The sequence below is a fragment of the Salmo salar genome, chromosome ssa17, assembly GCF_905237065.1.
Source record: "Salmo salar chromosome ssa17, Ssal_v3.1, whole genome shotgun sequence".
Classification (NCBI taxonomy): Eukaryota; Metazoa; Chordata; class Actinopteri; order Salmoniformes; family Salmonidae; genus Salmo; species Salmo salar.
The window spans coordinates 72548741-72568608 of record NC_059458.1 but is presented as its reverse complement, the minus strand read 5'-3'; the positions used below and the strand labels follow the sequence as shown (position 1 = coordinate 72568608).

General features: G+C 42.1%; 1 long non-coding RNA gene across 1 annotated transcript; it reads left to right on the top strand.

Moving 5' to 3' along the window:
- Positions 1 to 824: 824 nt before the first annotated feature.
- Positions 825 to 2030, top strand: LOC123728105 (uncharacterized). Its single transcript, XR_006759948.1, has 3 exons — positions 825 to 1047; positions 1222 to 1299; positions 1531 to 2030. It is a non-coding gene; the product is annotated as an uncharacterized lncRNA (long non-coding RNA).
- The last annotated feature ends 17838 nt before the right edge of the window (positions 2031 to 19868 follow it).

The window sequence follows — 19868 nt, the reverse complement described above, 5'->3', positions numbered from 1 at the left end:
GTGGGGGCTGTGCTTTGGCAAAGTGGGTGGAGTTATATCCTACCTGTTTGGCCCTGTCCGGGGGTTTCATCGGATGGGGCCACAGTGTCTCCTGACCCCTCCTGTCTCAGCCTCCAGTATTTATGCTGCAGTAGTTTGTGTCGGGGGGCTAGGGTCAGTCTGTCACATCTGGGGTATTTCTCTTGTCTTTTCCGGTGTCCTGTGTGAATTTAAATATGCTCTCTCTAATTCTCTCTTTCTTTCTTTCTTTCTCTCTCTCGGAGGACCTGAGTCCTAGGACCATGCCTCAGGACGACCTGGCTTGATGACTCCTTGCTGTCCCCAGTTCACCTGGCCGTGCTGCTGCTCCAGTTCCAACTGTTCTGCCTGCAGCTATGGAACCCTGACCTGTTCACCGGACGTGCTACCTGTCCCAGACCTGCTGTCCCAGACCTGCTGGAACCCTGACCTGTTCACCGGACGTGTTACCTGTCCCAGACCTGCCGTTTTCAACTCTCTAGAAACAGCAGGAGCGGTAGAGATACTCTCAAAGATCAGCTATGAAAAAAGCCTACTGACACTTACTCTTGTGTTACTAACTTGTTGCACCCTCGACAACTACTATGATTATTATTATTTGACCATGCTGGTAATTTATGAACATTTGAACATCTTGGCCATGTGCTGTTATAATCTCCACCCGGCACAGCCAGAAGAGGACTGGCCACCCCTCATAGCCTGGTTCCTCTCTAGGTTTCTTCCTAGGTTTTGGCCTTTCTAGGGGGTTTTTCCTAGCCACCGTGCTTCTACACCTGCATTGCTTGCTGTTTGGGGTTTTAGGCTGGGTTTCTGTACAGCACTTTGAGTTATCAGCTGATGTAAGAAGGGCTATATAAATAAATTTGATTTGATTTGATCAGATGGATGTTTGCACCACCAACTAAGGGTCTGGCATTGATGCTGACCAATGTCTATGTGTGAGGACCAGAAGAAGAAAAATGTCTATGTGTGAGGACCAGAATAAGAACAAAGCAGAAATGGAAAGCAGGAGGACTGTAGAAAACTGAGGTGAGATAAACCATGTTAAAAACTGACTTCATGAGGGACTTTCCAGTTAATTGAGGGGCCTGCGGTTCTGTTATCCCCTCTAATATGATAATGGAAATCTAACATTGTTGAATTACAGTAGCTAAACATGTAGGCCTAATTACAGTTTGACAATATTCCACCTGTTCTTTTCAGTGACATTGGTTCTATGTCGCATGGCTGTTAGCCAACAGTTGTTTTATGTTAACATCGATCAGGGAGTCTTAATGTGAGGTGTGTATATATATATGTGTGTGTGTGTGGCGCATGCAAGTGCTTGTGTGAACCCCCTCCAAACCCTTTCACCACAACAAAATGCTGAATGGATGAATGCATTATTTCACACCATCACAAGTCAGGGCCAATTATGGCAGTTGGTTTCCATGCCGACGGGGAGTCAGTCACTGCTATAAGAAGCTGCCAGTGTATTGCTTTACATAATTCCAGTCACTTTGGATTTTCCAGTCAGATCCTCAGGACCAGGGCCCTGCATTTTGAAGGCTTCCAACTGGGCAAAAACTGCTTTAATCAACAATGTTTCAACGTTAATTCAACAAAATAAATGTCATGCGATGAAGATGAAATAACTGATTGGATTTGCAAAAAGTCATCGACCTAAGGGCATTGTATCTTTTTCTCACCCAACTTTTAACCTAAGTCCAATGACATGGTGACATTGTTTTTTGATTTCACATTCTAATCACATTAGTTAACTCAACCAAACGTAAATAAAAACTAAAAGTTGAACTGACATCTGTGCCCAGTGGGTTTTTAAGACTTTTTGAATTTTAGATATGAAAATACCAACGGATTTGACGTTACACCATAGGCACCCAACTGGCACCCTACATAGTGCATTACTTTTGACCAGAGTCCTAGGAGTCATTGGGATGTAGCCCAAGTATAGGGCCATTTTGGTAATAATCTTGACACAAAATGTATTACACACGTGTATACACTGAGTATACAAAACATTAAGAACACCTGCTCTTTCCATTACACAGACCAGGTGAATTCAGGTGAAAGCTATGATCCCTTATTGATGTCACTTATTAAATCCACTTCAATCAGTGTAGATGAAGGTTAAAGAATATATTTTTTAAGCCTTGAGACATGGATTGTATATTTGTGCCATTCAGAGGGTGAATGGGCAAGACACAGGAGCCAGGCGCACCGGTTTGTGTCAAGAACTGCAGCGCTGCTGGGTTTTTCAAGCTCAACAGTTTCCCGTGTTTATCAAGAACGGTCCATCACCCAAAGGACATCCAGCCAACTTGACACAACTGTAGGAAGCATTGGAGTCAACATGGGCCAGCATCCCTGTGGAACGCTTTTGACACCTTGTAGAGTCCATGCCCTGACAAATTGAGGCTGTACTGAGGGCAAAAGGGGGTGCAACTCAATATTAGGAAGGTGTTCTTAATGTTTGGTATACTCAGCGTATAATGCAAATATCTAGTTGTGGTGTATAGTACTGCACATCATCCCAATACTTAATACACGTTTCTCCTTGTCGTAATTTGATTGATCAGATATGTGCATTTCATCAGCATAGTAAACTGTTGTCATTGACCGGAAAACAAGAAAACAAGTCCTAACTATGTCTGCTCAATGCATATTGAACATACAGGAGCATAATATTTATCCTAGTCAAATGGTAACCGTCTCTCGTGAGCTTCTCTTGGATTCAAGAAAACTGTAGCCAATTTTTTCCCCTCAAGTTTATTTTTACTCAACCTAGTACAGTTCACTTGGACCGGAAACAAGTACTGTAACTCTGTCAATGCATATGAGCATAATATTGATGAAATTCTGTCGTTCCTCAAATTCCCTCATGGATCGTCAGGTCAAAACATGGCTGTCCAACAGGCTTCTTGTCTACTGGCTAGATAAGAACCATAGTTCTACAGCAGCCCCAGGTTGTGTTATATTGCAGTGTCTATTCATTTACCCTGAATACTTTAATATCCACTGGGCGTTAAACGCAGAGTTACTCAAGCCATCTGTGAAGTGTACAGTAACAAGAATTGTCGGACGAAACGCTTGATAAAAGCACTCAAGCAGTTAGGCTTCCATTATGAGACGTATTTTATTTCACTTCCAAAACAATCAACGATAGAAGTCTTTGCGTAGCCTCGTTCAGAAAACAGTTACGTTGCTTCTTGCACACGTCGTTTATGTTTCACAACTCAGACAACGCGTTACATATTTATTCATGTATTTCCCTTTACATTTCTATTCGTTCTCCTAAAAATGTTATGAGCAAAACAAGTATACAAGCAAAACAAGTATACATGGATGTGTTTCTTTATGAAGTGAACTTCAATGCCTTAGCAGACCTTTAATCAGTGTTTAAATAAATAACAAACTATCATTTCCTTTCCATGCAACAACTGTCCATCTGCTTCTTAATAATCCGTTTCCCATTAGTGCTGTTTGAAAACCCATCAAGGAGAGTTGTGGGATATGTCCCAATTATCTCTCCTTCCACATAAGTGTACACTTGTTTACACAAGTAAATGACTAGTAGGCCTACAAGAAATATGGTGGAAACTCCCACTAGACCTTGCCTCCACCAATCCAATGCCCTTAGATTTGTGGGAACAGTGTACTTATGTGGAAGGAGAAAGGATATATTATTTGGACGCAGTCCTGGCGTTTACAAAGGGAGAGAGGGCTTCAAGACGGTCCTCCTTCTCTAGCAGCAGGTGTTTTTCACCACCATAATTACAGATATATACTAATGTAATCACAGCTTGCTCTGTAAAATCGTTGGAAGTTAGAAGCTGTTCTGGATAGTAATAATTTTGTGGTCATTATGTCAATGCTGTTCTATTATAATTGTACAGTAACATCCCAGGTCTTGGTAACTGCCAGGGTATTTTCAGTGGGCTGTATTGACACACAACAACAAGGGTTTCCAAAACATCAATCATTCAAGTGACATGATACAGTGCATATTAAAAGGGATAGATAGACATGATTTCCTTTTTTTATATATCTTATCACCCACAAAGGTGGAAGCATAAATACATTATTTAGCAGACATACAAAATAACATTTCTAACAGTTACTGTACAATGAGGTGTTATAGTATTTTAGTTTTTGAGTGGGTGTTTTTTTCTCACATTTTGGTGAATACACATTATTTAATTATTGAATGGAGCCAAATATCCCAAAGCTTCACTCCTGCCACAGATGGCTTTTAATTAACAAGCCCCTGGATATACTTTTAACTTCCAGTGGTGAGGGAAATCCCCGCTTCTTAATGTCATACATTATCTCCACTTCATATTGACATATGTGAAAATGGCAAGTTCTACGCAACAAAAAAGAGATGAAAATGTCCTAAAACAAAAGTACAGGAAATGGAGTATATAATCTTTCCCATTCTTTCAGGTATTTAGACCATTCTATTGGAAGCAAAACATCATCACGGCATTGTAGTGTTTCAAGCAATGGTGTGAGTATATGACAGGATGAATAGTAATTTATGACACCCATCATAACTAGTTTTAGAACATCTTATGCCGGAACTATTTCAAACATTTTATGACAGCTTATAGCAAATATTATAATGTGTTATATACACTACAGTTCAAAAGTTTGGGGTCACTTAGAAATGTCCTTGTTTTTTAAAGAAAAGCAAATTTTTTGTCCATTAAAATAACATCAAATTGATAAGAAATATAGTTAGACATTGTTAATGTTGTAAATGACTATTGTAACTGGAAACGGCTGATATTTTATGGAATATCTACATAGGCTTACAGCGGCCCGTTATCAGCAACCACATCACTCCTGTGTTCCAATGGAACGTTGTGTTAGCTAATCTAAGTTTATCATTTTTAAAGGCTAATTGATCATTAGAAAACCCTTTTGCAATTATGTTAGCATAGCTGAAAACTGTTGTTCTGATTAAAGAAGCAATAAAACTGGCCTTCTTTAGACTAGATGAGTATCTGGAGCATCAGCATTTGTGGGTTCGATTACAGGCTCAAAATGGCTAGAACCAAAACACTTTCTCCTGAAACTCGTCAGTCTTTTCTTATTCTGCGAAATGAAGGCTATTCAATGCGAGAAATTGCGAAGAAACTGAAGATCTCATACAACGCTGTGTACTACTCCCTTCACAGAACAGCACAAACTGTCTCTAACCAGAATAGAAAGAGGAGTGGGAGGCCCCGGAGCACAACTGGGGCAAGAAGACAACTACATTAGAGTATCTAGTTTGAGAAACAGACGCCTCACAAGTCCTCAACTGGCAGCTTCATTAAATAGTACCCGCAAAACACCAGTCTTAACGTCAACAGTGAAGAGGCGACTCCGGGATGCTGGCCTTCTCAAATTTTAATGGACAGAAAATGTGCTTTTCTTTCAAAAACAAGGACATTTCTAAGTGACCCCAAACTTTTAACGGTAGTGTAGCAGTTATACAGATTTTATGAATGCAATCGGTCATACAATAAAGTGTTACCACCATATTCCTGATGAGATCTGTTTTCTTAGATGGCCCTTGCCCTCATTCAATAGTCAGTAATCTTATAAAATCGCTGAATTTACAGTCCTCCCCATGTTATTCTTCCTTGGCTCCTCTCCAGAATTTTACCTCGCAAACTGTGCTAGAGAAGGCTAAACTGTGTTCATTTGCCCACTATTAGTAATGAGCACAGTAAACTGTCATGGCACCCTCAATTACAGGGATGTAGGCTGACAAAGAGCATAGCATGTGCTCTGGTAGAACAGGGAAGAGACACACTAAACCATTGACTGATATCAGCCCTCCAACCCTGAAAGATGCATAGAGGTTTAAAGATTAAAGGTGCTCAAAGTAACACAGTTCAAAACTAAAAACGTAACTAAGATCTTGAAACAGTAGGACCGTGTCTTAAATTCTGATGTCATTTTCTCTGGCTGTGCTTGTCTGTTAAGAGTAAAAAACAGACGCATACATGCATTCGTGATGTTCTACTCTTATTCTGGTGTGGAATGTGCAGCAATGACATCATAGAAACAATAACAACAGAACAAAAACCCATCTGTAGCTATGTAGACTTGGCAACAACATGGCAACAACACATAGAATAATATATATTTCACATATGGAAATACTTCGGTCCCACTTTATTTGGATAGTCCCATATAGATGATCTACAGATGGTCATACTATCAACAAACTGTTGATGAGCAAATGTTTGTTAAGGTTACAGTTAGAATAAGGGTTAGGATAAGGGTTAAGTTTATGGTTAGTAGATAGTTGAAATGTAATTTACTTGGGACTATCCGAATAGTGTTACCAATACTTTATTTAATACAACTTTGAATTTGGAAGGATTCCAAGATGGCGTAGCAGTCAGACGTCTTTGTCCTCGTCTTGTAGTGTCCCATGTATATATCTTAAAAAATATATTTTTCTAAACCTCAACTTCAAAATACTCTCCTGCAACCCGCCTCACCCGATGTGGTGTGGATCTGCATTTTTCTGAAGTATTTTTCTTTACTTCTGAACCGGAATACCCCAACAGAAGCAGCCAGCTAACTAGCTACTAGCTAGTAGTCAGCTAACCACTGCTAGCGGTCATCAGCTAACCTTTAGCTCGGAAAACTCTCGCCAGTATGCACAACCAGAGCATACCGGACCCATTTTCTTTCCATATCCCCGGATTCCTATCGCAAGCTCTGAACCTTTTCACCTGGATCATCGCAGCTAGCTAGCTGCAATCCGAGTGGCTACTCCAGGCTAACATCTGTCCCGAAGCAAGCACCAATTAGCCTGGAGCTAGCCCATGCTAGGTCCATCTCTCGGCTTGCTGAAGAGGTCCATCAGCTACTCCGGGGCTACAATACCTATTTTTCCAATTGGCCCGGACCCCTTTTACTGCCGGTACGGAGCTCCTTCAAGACCAGACTACCGACGTAATCTGCCCATCTGCTTATTCAACTGGCTCCCCTGAATGCCCATATGCTAGCCTGCTAGCCGCGGCCTGCTAGCTGTCTAGAGCATATTGGACTGTTAGCTGAATAGGTCCATCGGCCAATTTCTTTGGCCACTATACAAATTTTGCCAATTGGCCGGGACCCCTTTTACTACACGAAGCCCTGCTTATCCATCACGACTGGACTACCGACGTAATCTGCCCGAGGGTTTTTTTTCCAACAGGCCCCTCCGTCGCGACGTCCCCTGAATGCCCATCTGCTAGCCTGCTAGCCGCGGCCCGCTAGCTGTCTAGAGCATATTGGACTGTTAGCTGAAGAGATCCATCGGCCAATTTCTTGGGCCACTATACCTATTTTGCCAATTGGACTGGACCCCTTTGCTACACGGAACCCTACTAATCCATCACAACTGGTCTATCGACGTAACCACACGAGGAGGCTCCGCACAAGGAGGGTATAACACACTTCCTCCGTCACGACGTCCCTCTAAGGCCCTTCTGCTAGCTTGCTAGCCCCGACCTGCTAGCTGTCTGAATCGCCGTGTCTCCAGCCAGCCTAACTACTCACTGGACCGCTATGATCACTCGGCTATGCATGCCTCTCCCTAATGTCAATATGCCTTGTCCATTGCTGTTCTGGTTAGTGATTATTGTCTTATTTCACTGTAGAGCCTCTAGCCCTGCTCAATATGCCTCAGCCAACCCTTTAGTTCCACCTCCCACACATGCGGTCACATCAGCTGGTTTAAATGTTTCTAGAGACAATATCGCTCTCATCATCACTCAATGCCTAGGTTTACCTCCAATGTATTCACATCTTACCATACCTTTGTCTGTACATTATGCCTCGAATCTATTCTATTGCGCCCAGAAACCTGCTCCTTTTACTCTCTTTTCCGAACGTACTAGACGATCAGTTCTTATAGCCTTTAGTCGTACCCTTATCCTACTCCTCCTCTGTTCCTCTGGTGATGTAGAGATTAATCCAGGCCCTGCAGTGCCTAGCTCCACTCCTATTCCCCAGGTGCTCTCATTTGTTGACTTCCGTAACCGTAAAAGCATTGGTTTCATGCATGTTAACATTAGAAGCCTCCTCCCTAAGTTTGTTTTAGTCACTGCTTTAGCACACTCTGCCAACCCGGATGTCCTAGCCGTGTCTGAAACCTGGCTTAGGAAAACCACCAAAAACCCTGAAATGTCCATCCCTAATTATAACATTTTCCGACAAGATAGAACTGCCAAAGGGGGCGGAGTTACAATCTATTGCAGAGATAGTAAGACAGAACTCTGCAGGGTATCCAGGTCTGTACACAAGCAAGTCGAGCTTCTACTTTTAAAAATCCACCTTTCCAGAAACAAGTCTCTCACCGTTGCCGCTTGCTATAGACCACCCTCTGCCCCAGCTGTGCCCTGGACACCATATGTGAAGTGATTGCCCCCCCCATCTATCTTCAGAGCTCGTGCTGCTAGGTGACCTAAACTGGGACATGCTTAACACACCAGCCATCCTGCAATCTAAACTTGATGCCCTCAATCTCACACAAATGATCAATGAACCTACCAAGTACTACCCCAAATCCGTAAACACGGGCACCCTCATAGACATCATCCTAACCAACTTGGCATCCAAATACACCTCTGCTGTTTTCAACCAAGATCTCAGCGATCACTGCCTTATTGCCTGCATCCGTAATGGGTCTGCGGTCAAACGACCAACCCTCATCACTGTCAAACACTCCCTAAAACACTTCAGGGAGCAGGCCTTTCTAATCGACCTGGAAGGATATTGACCTCATCCCGTCAGTAGAGGATGCCTGCTTATTCTTTAAAAGTGCCTTCCTCACCATCTTAAATATGCATGCCCCATTCAAAAAATTTTGAACCAGGAACAGATATAGCCCTTGGTTCACTCCAGACCTGACTGCGCTTGACCAGCACAAAAACATCCTGTGGCATACTGCATTGGCATCGAGTAGCCCCCGTGATATGCAACTTTTCAGGGAAGTTAGAAACCAATATACACAGGCAGTTAGGAAAGGTAAGGCTAGCTTTTTCAAACAGAAATTTGCATCCTGTTGCAAAAACTCCAAAGAGTTCTGGGACACTGTAAAGTCCAGGTTTCTGACCTCCACCCTGTAGGCTGTCTCATCGCCGTTGGTGATCAGGCCTACTCTATCGTGTCATCAGAAAACTTAATGATGGTGTTGGAGCCATGTACAGCCATGCAGTCATGGGTGAACAGGTAATACAGGAGGGGCTAATCACGCACCCCTGAGGGGCTCGCGTGTTGAGGGTCAGTGTGGCGGATGTGTTGTTGCCTACCCTCACTACCTTGGTGCAGCCGTCAAAAAGTCCTGTATCCAATTGGAGGTGTTTAATCCCAGGGTCCTTAGCTTAGTGATTAGCTTGGAGGGCACTATGGTGTTGAGCGCTCAGCTACAGTCAATGAACAGCATTCTCACATAAGTGTTCCTTTTGTCCTGGTGGGAGAGGCAGTGTGGAGCACAATAGAGATTGCATCATCTGTGGATCTGTTGGGGCGGTATGTGAATTGGAGTGGGTCCAGGGTGTCTGGGATGATGGTGTTAATGTGAGACATGACCAGCCTTTCAAAGCATTTCATGGCTACAGACATGAGTGCAACAGGTCAATAGTCATTTAGACAGGTTACCTTGACGTTCTTGGGCACGGGGACTATGGTGGTCTACTTGAAACATGTGGGTATTACAGACTCGGTTCAGGGAGAGTTTGATAATGTCAGTGAAGACACTTGGCAGCTGGTCAGCGCATGCTCTGAGTACACGTTCTGGTAATCTGACTGGCCCTGCGGCCTTGTGAATGTTGACCTGTTTAAGGGTCTAAAGACTCACGTCGGCTAAGGAGAGCGTGATCATACAGTCGTCCGGAAAAGTTGGTGCTCTCATGCATGGTCCAGTGTTGCTTGCCTCGATAGTCCGGGTAGCTATTGGTTAACTATTTAATTAACCATTTAGCAGTCTTATGGCTTGGGCGTAGAAGCTATTCAGGGTCCTGTTGGTTCCAGACTTGGTGCATCGGTCCCACATACCTATATATACGAATCTAATGTTCTATGTCAGTTTGTAGTGTATTTCACTGCATTTCAATTAAGCTGTACTCAATAGTTGTCAGGGCTTATGTATGCTTTGGTACATCATTAACCAAGGATTTGGCTTCTGTTGAATTCCAAAGCAAATCTCTCTATTTTTCCTATGTATAGTCGGTGTGAATTAATCTGTCACTTGTCTCTTCCTCGAACCATGTTTTTGTCATTGAAGCATGACAAACACACTCACGTCGTTTACATTTTGCCATAGCAACCATGAGTCTGTCCTCTTGTTGTCCTATAGGTGATGCTGGAGTGACATGGAGCTGTGACACGCATGCCACCTCACGACTGAACAGAGGATACAACTGAGATACTTCACAATTAGTGTCATGAATTATCCATCTTTTTCCAGCTCCTTATTCACTAGGTATCAATGTTATCCAATGTCAACACTCATTACAACCACAAATGAATGATTGAGCATGATAAAGTCAAAACCTCTCCATCACAGTTGTCAACTCCACAGTGTCCTCCTCCCAGAGTGCAAAGAACCTGGGCATGACCCTGGACAACACCCTGTTGTTTCTGCAAAACATCAAAGCAGTGACTCGCTCCTGCAGGTTCATGCTCTACAACATCCTTTGTACCCTACCTCACACAAGAAGCGGCGAAGGTCCTCATCAAGGCACTTACATTTGAAGTCAGAAGTTTACATAGACTTACGTTGGCATCATTAAGGTGTACCTGTGGATGTATTTCAATGCCTACCTTCAAACTCATTGCCACTTTGCTTGACATCATGGGAAAATCAAAAGAAATCAGCCACGACCTCAGAAAAAAAATTGTAGACCTCCACAAGTCTGGTTCATCCTTGGGAGCAATTTCCAAACGCCTGAAGGTACCACGTTCATCTATACAAAAAAATAGTACGCAAGTATAAATACCATGGGACCACGCAGCCGTCATTCCGCTCAGGAAGGAGACACGTTCTGTCTCCATGAGATGAACGTACTTTGGTGCAAAAAGTGCAAATCAATCCCAGAACAACAGCAAAGGACCTTGTGAAGATGCTGGAGGAAACAGGTACAAAAGTATCTATATCCACAGTAAAACAAGTCCTATATCGACATAACCTGAAATGCCGCTCAGCAAGGAAGAAGCCACTGCTCCAAAACTGCCATTAAAAAGTCAGACTACAGTTTGCACATGCGGACAAAGATCGTACCTTTTGGAGAAATGTCCTCTGGTCTGATGAAACCAAAAATAGAATTGTTTGGCAAAAATGACCATCGTTATGTTTGGAGGAAAAAGGGGGAGGCTTGCAAGACGAAGAACATCATCCCAACTGTGAAGCAAGGGGGTGGCAGCATCATGTTGTGGGGGTGCTTTGCTGCGGGAGGGACTGGTGCACTTCACAAAATAGATGGCATCATGAGGGAGGAAAAGTATGTGGATATATTGAACTAACATCTCAGACATCAGTCAGGAAGTTAAAGCTTGGTCACAAATGGGTCTTCCAAATGGACAATGACCCCAAGCATACTTCCAAAGTTGTGGCAAAATGGCTTAAGGACAGCAAAGTCAAGGTATTGGAGTGGCCATCACAAAGCCCTGACCTCAATCCTATAGACAATTTGTGGGCAGAACTGAAAAAGTGTGTGCGAGCAAAATAAAGTGGTGATCCTAACTGACCTAAGACAGGGAATTTTTCCTAGGATTAAATGTCAGGAATTGTGAAAAACTGAGTTTAAATATATTTGGCTAAGGTGTATGCAAACTTCCGACTTCAACTGTATATTTTGTCTAGACTACTGCAACTCTCTGTAGGCTGGGCTCCCTGCTTGTGCTATCAATTTATCCAGAATGTGGCTGCCCATCTGGTGTGCAACCTTCCTAAGTTCTCCCATGTCACCTCGCTCCTCCGCACACTCCACTGGCTTCCAATCGAAGCTCACATAATTTCCAAGACCCTGGTGTTTGCCTACGGAGCAACAAGGGGAAGTGCACCTCCTTACCTTCAGGCTATGCTCAAACCCTACATCCCAACCCGAGCACTTTGTTCCACCACCTCTTGTCTCTTGGCCCTCCCACCCCTGCTCCCACTCAGCCAAGTCAAAGCTCTTCTCTGTCCTGGCACCCCAATGGTGGAACAAGCTACCCCCAGCGGAGTCCCTGCCCATCTTTCGAAAATGTCTGAAACGCTACCTCTATCTTAAATAACTTTTATGGCGCCCCCGACGTAAGTACTTTGTTGAGGGAAAATGAACATGCTATAACTGTGATGCATTGTTGTCTCACCTAGCTATTTTAAGATGAATGCATTAATTATAAATAGCTGTAAATGTAATTTTTCCTTCAATTACTCTCTCTGTTGGCTTAGTATTTTTCCACTTGTTTCAACAATCCTCCTACTCATTCAAATTTAGTGTATGCCTAAGGACACACTGCTTTCAGCCTGATGACAATATGGCCAAATGGGAATATATGTCCCCTATAATTTGGGATAGGACCTCATGAGAGATGCCAATATGCCTCAGAGCCTCGGGAAGCCTGTGATGTCAGTATTGAGAGACCCATGGGCAAAAACTCATGTATATCTGGGTAGGACTGATAAGAAAATCCAGGAAACCCCATGCAAGCGAAGCCAACCTTAAAATAGCAGGCTATTTAATGAAAATGGGGCCAGACTGGGATTTATTTTTCTAAAAACTAGCATGGAATCGTTTAAACGTGGTTCATGTGATGTGATTAAGTGTTCTCATTCCTGTTGGCCATCTTCCCCGTAATTATTTTATCAGGACCCTAGACTGCCCATACTTAAGCATAGGGTTTATCAGGGTTGTAAAATTCCAGTAACTTTCCCAAAATTCCCAGGTTTTCCAAAAACTCCCCCTATATATATTAAAAATGTTATTTATTTATTAAGCAAAGCAATACCATAACATTTTTACATGGTCCATATTGGTCAATGGCAGACATGCTTAAAGATGACAGCATCTTGGCACTCACCACAAATGCCTTGTTTGCTAAATTCACTGTATTACAGACTGCTCTCTGTCATGGCCATGGGAAGATGTTTTGGGGTGCTGCAATTTTCTGTCAAAATTGCAGCATCCTCAGCACCACTACTTCCCGTGGCTATGCTCTCTGTTACCCTGACCATAGCTTCATCTCCACACACTGGCCCAACCCTTAACCTCAACCACAACCCTAACCCTAGCTTCATGTCCACACTCCGGCTCAACCCTAACCCCACAACCACAATACTAACCCTACATGTCCACACTCCGGCTCAACCCTAACCCTAGGCTCAACCACAACCACAACCTTAAAACCTGTTTGGGCGCATGAACCGCTAGCGGGACACCTACGACAACATCCGGTGAAATTGCATAACACAAAATTAAAAATACAAACATCGTAATATTAAACATTCATGAAAATACAAGCGTCATAGATCATTTAAAAGCTTAACTTCTTGTTAATCCAACCGCGTTGTCAGATTTCAAAAAGGCTTTACAGCGAAAGCATACCATGCGATTACCTGAGGACAGTGCCCCACATCAAAATACTTTTTCAACCAGCACAGGCGTCACAAAATCACAAATAGCGATTAAATAAATCACTTACCTTTGAAGATCTTCCTCTGTTTGCAATCCCAAGGGTCCCAGCTACACAATGTTGATTGGAAATAGCCTATAAAAATAACTCAGAATAACTTGCTATTCTACTACACTCACATATGAATTCAAAAGTACATTTTAATGTCATTATATTAAGATACAGTATCATTATAGCAAAAGTGTTCATAGGTGCAGAAAAACAGATCAAATGTATTTTACCTACATTTGTCTAATTGCTGCAGTTATGGAAGCAGAGGCGGCTCATTATAAGAGAAACATCCCACAGCAAATATGGACACAGCCATAACTGGTGGGAATATCAAACGTTGGCGTCTGACTGAAAGCAGCCACTTTCATGGGTGAGCCATGTACCAAGATAATGATCATTTCCAAGGCGATACAGTGTTGACAAATGCCTTTTATTCTAGCCTGAAGCAGCTGAACTCAACACAAGACTTAAAATACCTTAATTAGACACAATCTTTTAACAGGGAATGTTACTTTACAAAGAATCATCCTTTCAGTTTTGCTTTAGTAAAACCCTCATTTGAGAGACAAACGGTACATGAAATGGTCGTTTCACTGTTTGATTTATCTGTATGTACAGTGGGGGGAAAAAGTATTTGATCCCCTGCTGATTTTGTACGTTTGCCCACTTACAAAGAAATGATCAGTCTATAATTTTAATAGTAGGTTTATTTGAACAGTGGGAGACAGAATAACAACAACAAAAATCCAGAAAAACGCATGTCAAAAATGTTATAAACTGATTTGCATTTTAATGAGGGAAATAAGTATTTGACCCCTCTGCAAAACATGACTTAGTACTTGGTGGCAAAACCCTTGTTGGTAATCACAGAGGTCAGAAGTTTCTTGTATTTGGCCACCAGGTTTGCACACATCTCAGGAGGGGATTTTGTGCCGCTCCTCGTTGCAGATCTTCTCCGAGTCATTAAGGTTTCGAGGCTGATGTTTGGCAACTCGAACCTTCAGCTCCCTCCACAGATTTTCTATGGGATTAAGGTCTGGAGACTGGCTAGGCCACTCCAGGACCTTAATGTGCTTCTTCTTGAGCCACTCCTTTGTTGCCTTGGCCGTGTGTTTTGGGTCATTGTCATGCTGGAATACCCATCCACGACCCATTTTCAATGCCCTGGCTGAGGGAAGGAGGTTCTCACCCAAGATTTGACGGTACATGGCCCAGTCCATCGTCCCTTTGATGCAGTGAAGTTGTCCTGTCCCCTTAGCAGAAAAACACCCCCAAAGTATAATGTTTCCACCTCCATGTTTGACGGTGGAGATGGTGTTCTTGGGGTCATAGGCAGCATTCCTCCTCCTCCAAACACGGCGAGTTGAGTTGATGTCAAAGAGCTCCATTTTGGTCTCATCTGACCACAACAGTTTCACCCAGTTGTCCTCTGAGTCATTCAGATGTTCATTGGCAGACTTCAGACGGGCCTGTATATGTATTCTTGAGCAGGGGGACGTTGCGGGCGCTGCAGGATTTCAGTCCTTCACGGTGTAGTGTGTTACCTATTGTTTTCTTGGTGACTATGGTCCCAGCTGCCTTGAGATCATTGACAAGATCTTCCCGTGTAGTTCTGGGCTGATTCCTCACCATTCTCATGATCATTGCAACCCCACGAGGTGAGATCTTGCATGGAGCCCCAGGCCGAGGGATATTGACAGTTCTTTTGCGTTTCTTCCATTTGCGAATAATCGCACCAAATGTTTCCACCTTCTCACCAAGCTGCTTGGCGATGGTCTTGTAGCCCATTCCAGCCTTGTGTAGGTCTACAATCTTGTCCCTGACATCCTTGGAGAGCTCTTTGGTCTTGGCCATGATGGAGAGTTTGGAATCTGATTGATTGATTGCTTCTGTGGACAGGTGTCTTTTTTACAGGTAACAAGCTGCGGTTAGGAGCACTCCCTTTAAGAGTGTGCTCCTAATCTCAGCTCGTTACCTGTATAAAAAGACACCTGGGAGCCAGAAATCTTTCTGATTGAGAGGGGGTCATATACTTATTTCCCTCATTAAAATGCAAATCAATTTATAACATTTCTGGATTTTTTTGTTGTTATTCTATCTCTCACTGTTCAAATAAACCATTAAAATTATAGACTGATCCTTTCTTTGTCAGTGGGCAAACGTACAAAATCAGCAGGTGATCAAATACTTTTTTCCCCCACTGTAGTGGATAAAATCTCAAAACTGTAACAAGGATCTGTGTTGTCCTGAATTTAATGCCTAGCATATCCTGACTCTGCCAATTTATAGTTAATACATTTTTTGGGTGGTATTTTCATCAACTGATGTCCCTGTTTTGAAATGTAGCCTATTATTGTTATCCAATAAAAATACATTGAGAAAAAGTAGACTAACCTGGGTTATTGCGGATCTGATTGAATCCTAGTCTTATGTCCCCCTTGTAGTTCAAGGTAGGCTAAAGTGTGGCCCGCTTTTTCTTGGGTAGGACTAGTCTAATTCAATACTGTTTACAGTTGTTGCTGTTTATTGCTGTAAATCAGAAAATGGGACACATTTGACACACAACTTTGTCCTTTATGTCCATAGTATTACAATTGTCGCATTATTCAACATATCTCCTGTTGGTCAGAAGGGGTTGATATACACGCTCAACACAACCTCATGAAGCAATATATGAGACAAAAAACTCCATCATGCTATTACAAATCTGCAAAGGTGCTGGAGTTTGATCAGGCTGCCATCTACTGGACATCAGTAGTAAGTTCAGGATACGCCACAGAAAAGCACGATCCTGCTCTAAATTCTAGACATAGATGTTTATTCTAGACATAGATGCTAAATTATTAAAAAAATTACCTGTGAAGCCTATTATTATTCTCTGAATTGTGTTATTGTTGACATGGCCAAAAAACTTAAGCATAGATTGGTAACTTTTCTTCTAATTTGGCACACAAAATCTAAAGGCCAAAAAGAATGGCACCGTTATAAGCAGTCTCACTTAAACCCTCATATCCATCGCCCCGTTTGACTTAGATACTTAGAAACTTGGAATGTTGGTGTCTTTCCTCACGCTGAACAAATTCGCCTCAAGGGCCCATAAGGTCCGTCAGGATAGATTTTCCTCATGTTGGAAAAATCTTTTGGGAAAAAAAAAAAAACATTCTCATGACCCATAAGTACAAATAACACCAAATGTGGCATGTAGGCCCATGGTACATCTCGACTTAGTTTAACCTAAGGGATTGGTTAAGAGATGGCTGAGTCGTTGATAAAAAAAAACAAAATTAAAAAAAATCATAATAAAAATAAAAATAAAAAAATCAGGAAATCAGATTGTAAGTGTCCATTTAAATCCAGTACACAATGACCTATCAACATGAAATCTTTAAGGGTCATCAAAGACATTAACACGATGTACAGCTGAAGTCGGAAGTTTACATACACCTTAGCCAAACAGATTAAAACTCAGTTTTTCACAACTCCTGACATTTAATCCTAGGAAAAATTCCCTGTCTTAGGGTTAGTTAGGATCACCACTTTATTTTAAGAATGGGAAATGTCAGAATAATAGTAGAGAGAATGATTTATTTCAGCTTTTATTTCTTTCATCACATTCCCAGTGGGTCAGAAGTTTACAAACACTCAGTTAGTATTTGGTAGCATTGCCTTTAAATTGTTTAACTTTGGTCAAACATTTCAGGTAGCCTTCCACAAGCTTCCCACAATAAGTTGGGTGAATTTTGGGCCATTCCTCCTGACAGAGCTGGTGTAACTGAGTCAGGTTTGTAGGCCTCCTTGCTCGCACACACTTTTTCAGTTCTGCCCACAAATTTTCTATAGGATTGAGGTCAGGGCTTTGTGATGGCCACTCCAATACCTTGACTTTGTTGTCCTTAAGCCATTTTGCGCCAAACATAACGATATTCATTATGGCCAAACAGTTCTATTTTTGGTTTCATCAGACCAGAGGACATTTCGCCCAAAAGTACGATCTTTGTCCCCATGTGCAGTTGCAAACCGTAGTCTGTTTTTTTTAATGGCGGCTTTGGAGCAGTGGCTTCTTCCTTGCTGAGCGGCCTTTCAGGTTATGTCACACCAAAGTACGTTCATCTCATGGAGACAGAACGCGTCTCCTTCCTGAGCGGGATGATGGCTGCGTGGTCCCCATGGTGTTTATACTTGCGTACTATTGTTTGTACAGATGAACGTGGTACCTTCAGGCGTTTGGAAATTGCGCCCAAAGATGAAACAGTTTTTTCTGAGGTCTTGGCTGATTTATTTTGATTTTTCCATGATGTCAAGCAAAGTGGCACTGAGTTTGAAGGTAGGCCTTGAAATACATCCACAGGTACACATCCAATTGACTCAAATGATGTCAATTAGCCTATCAGAAGCTTCTAAAGCCATGACATCATTTTCTGGATTTTTCCAAGCTGTTTAAAGGCACAGTCAACTTTGTGTATGTAAACATCTGACCCAGTGGAATTGTGATACAGTGAATTATAAGTGAAATAATCCGTCTGTAAACAATTGTCGTAAAAAATTACTTGTGTCATGCACAAAGTAGATGTCCTAACCGACTTGCCAAAACTATAGTTTGTCAACAAGAAATTTGTGGAGTGGTTGAAAAACGAGTTTTAAATGACTCCAACCTAAGTGTATGTAAACTTCAACTGTACATATTGTACCATATATGCTAATGCTTAAAATACTTTATAAAATCTTCTCATGAACCATAAATCAGATTGACTTCAGATTTTGTATATATATTCTAATGAATTGCCTTAACTAATGGTGTAAGGACTTAACTGTAGTGTATTTCAGTTTGCACATTACAATCAATACAATTCCTAAACCTTACCAAATTCACACCATAACACAAGTAACTACTTGATGAACACACTCAAAGGGATGCACAAGGAGTCAATAGCAAAACAGTTAAAAGAACAATTAGAAAACCACAAATCATATTCAAACCATATTTGGTACGAGTTTAACAAAATAAGATCACTGCAATTTACCAATAGACTAAAGCTGAAATATTTTACAAATCTTAACCCCAGCATAGGTACACTATATATAAACTCAATACATTAAGTAATGACTTTAAGAATAATTACCTGCATTCAAAGATAACCAACCTACAGCACTAGACTAAACTTCACTTGCATCATCCTTGTGGTATTGAGAGATAAACATGGTCATTATTTAACTAAAACAGAGAAAGCAACACCTCGTGGAACAACGCCTCTCCCCTAATTGACCTAGATAGTTTGTGTGTATGCATTGATATGTAGGCTACATGTGCCTTTTTAAAAACTATATGCAGTTTTGTCCTTGAGCTGTTCTTGTCTATTGATGTTCTCTATTATGTCATTCTGTACTTTGTTTCATGTTTTGTGTGGACCCCAGGATGAGTAGCTGCTGCTTTTGCAACAGCTAATGGGGATCCTAATAAAATACCAAATACCAAACTGATCAAATCAAATTGTATTTGTCAAATGTGCCGAATACAACAGGTGTACAATGAAATGTTTACTTACAAGCCCTTAACCAACAATGCAGTTTTAAGAAAATACCTAATAAAAGTAACAGATACCAAATAATATAAAAGCAGCAGTAAATAACAATAGCGGGGCTATATACGGGCGGTACCGGTACAGAGTCAATGTGCGGGGGCACCGGTGTTGAGGTAATTGAGGTTATATGTATATGTAGGTAGAGTTATTAAAGTGACTATGCATAGATAATAATAGAGAGTAGCAGCAGTGTAGAAGGGGGGGGGGGTAATGCAAATAGTCTGGGTGGCCATTTGATTAGATGTTCAGGAGTCTTATGTTTAGAAGCCTCTTGGACCCAGACTTGGCGCTCCGGTACCGCTTGCTGTGTGGTAGCAGAGAGAACAGTCTATGACTAGGGTGGCTGGAGTCTGACAATTTTTAGGGCCTTCCTCTGACATCGCCTGGTGTAGAGGGCCTGGATGGCAGGAAGCTTGGCCCGGTGATGTACTGGGCCATACTCACTACCCTCTGTAGTGCCTTGCAGTCAGAGGCTGAGCAGTTGCCATACCAGGCAGTGATGCAACCCGTCAGGAAGCTCTCGATGGTGCAGCTGTAAAACCTTTTGAGGATCCTGAGGGGGAATAGGTTTTGTTGTGCCCTCTTCACGACTGTCTTGGTGTGCTTGGA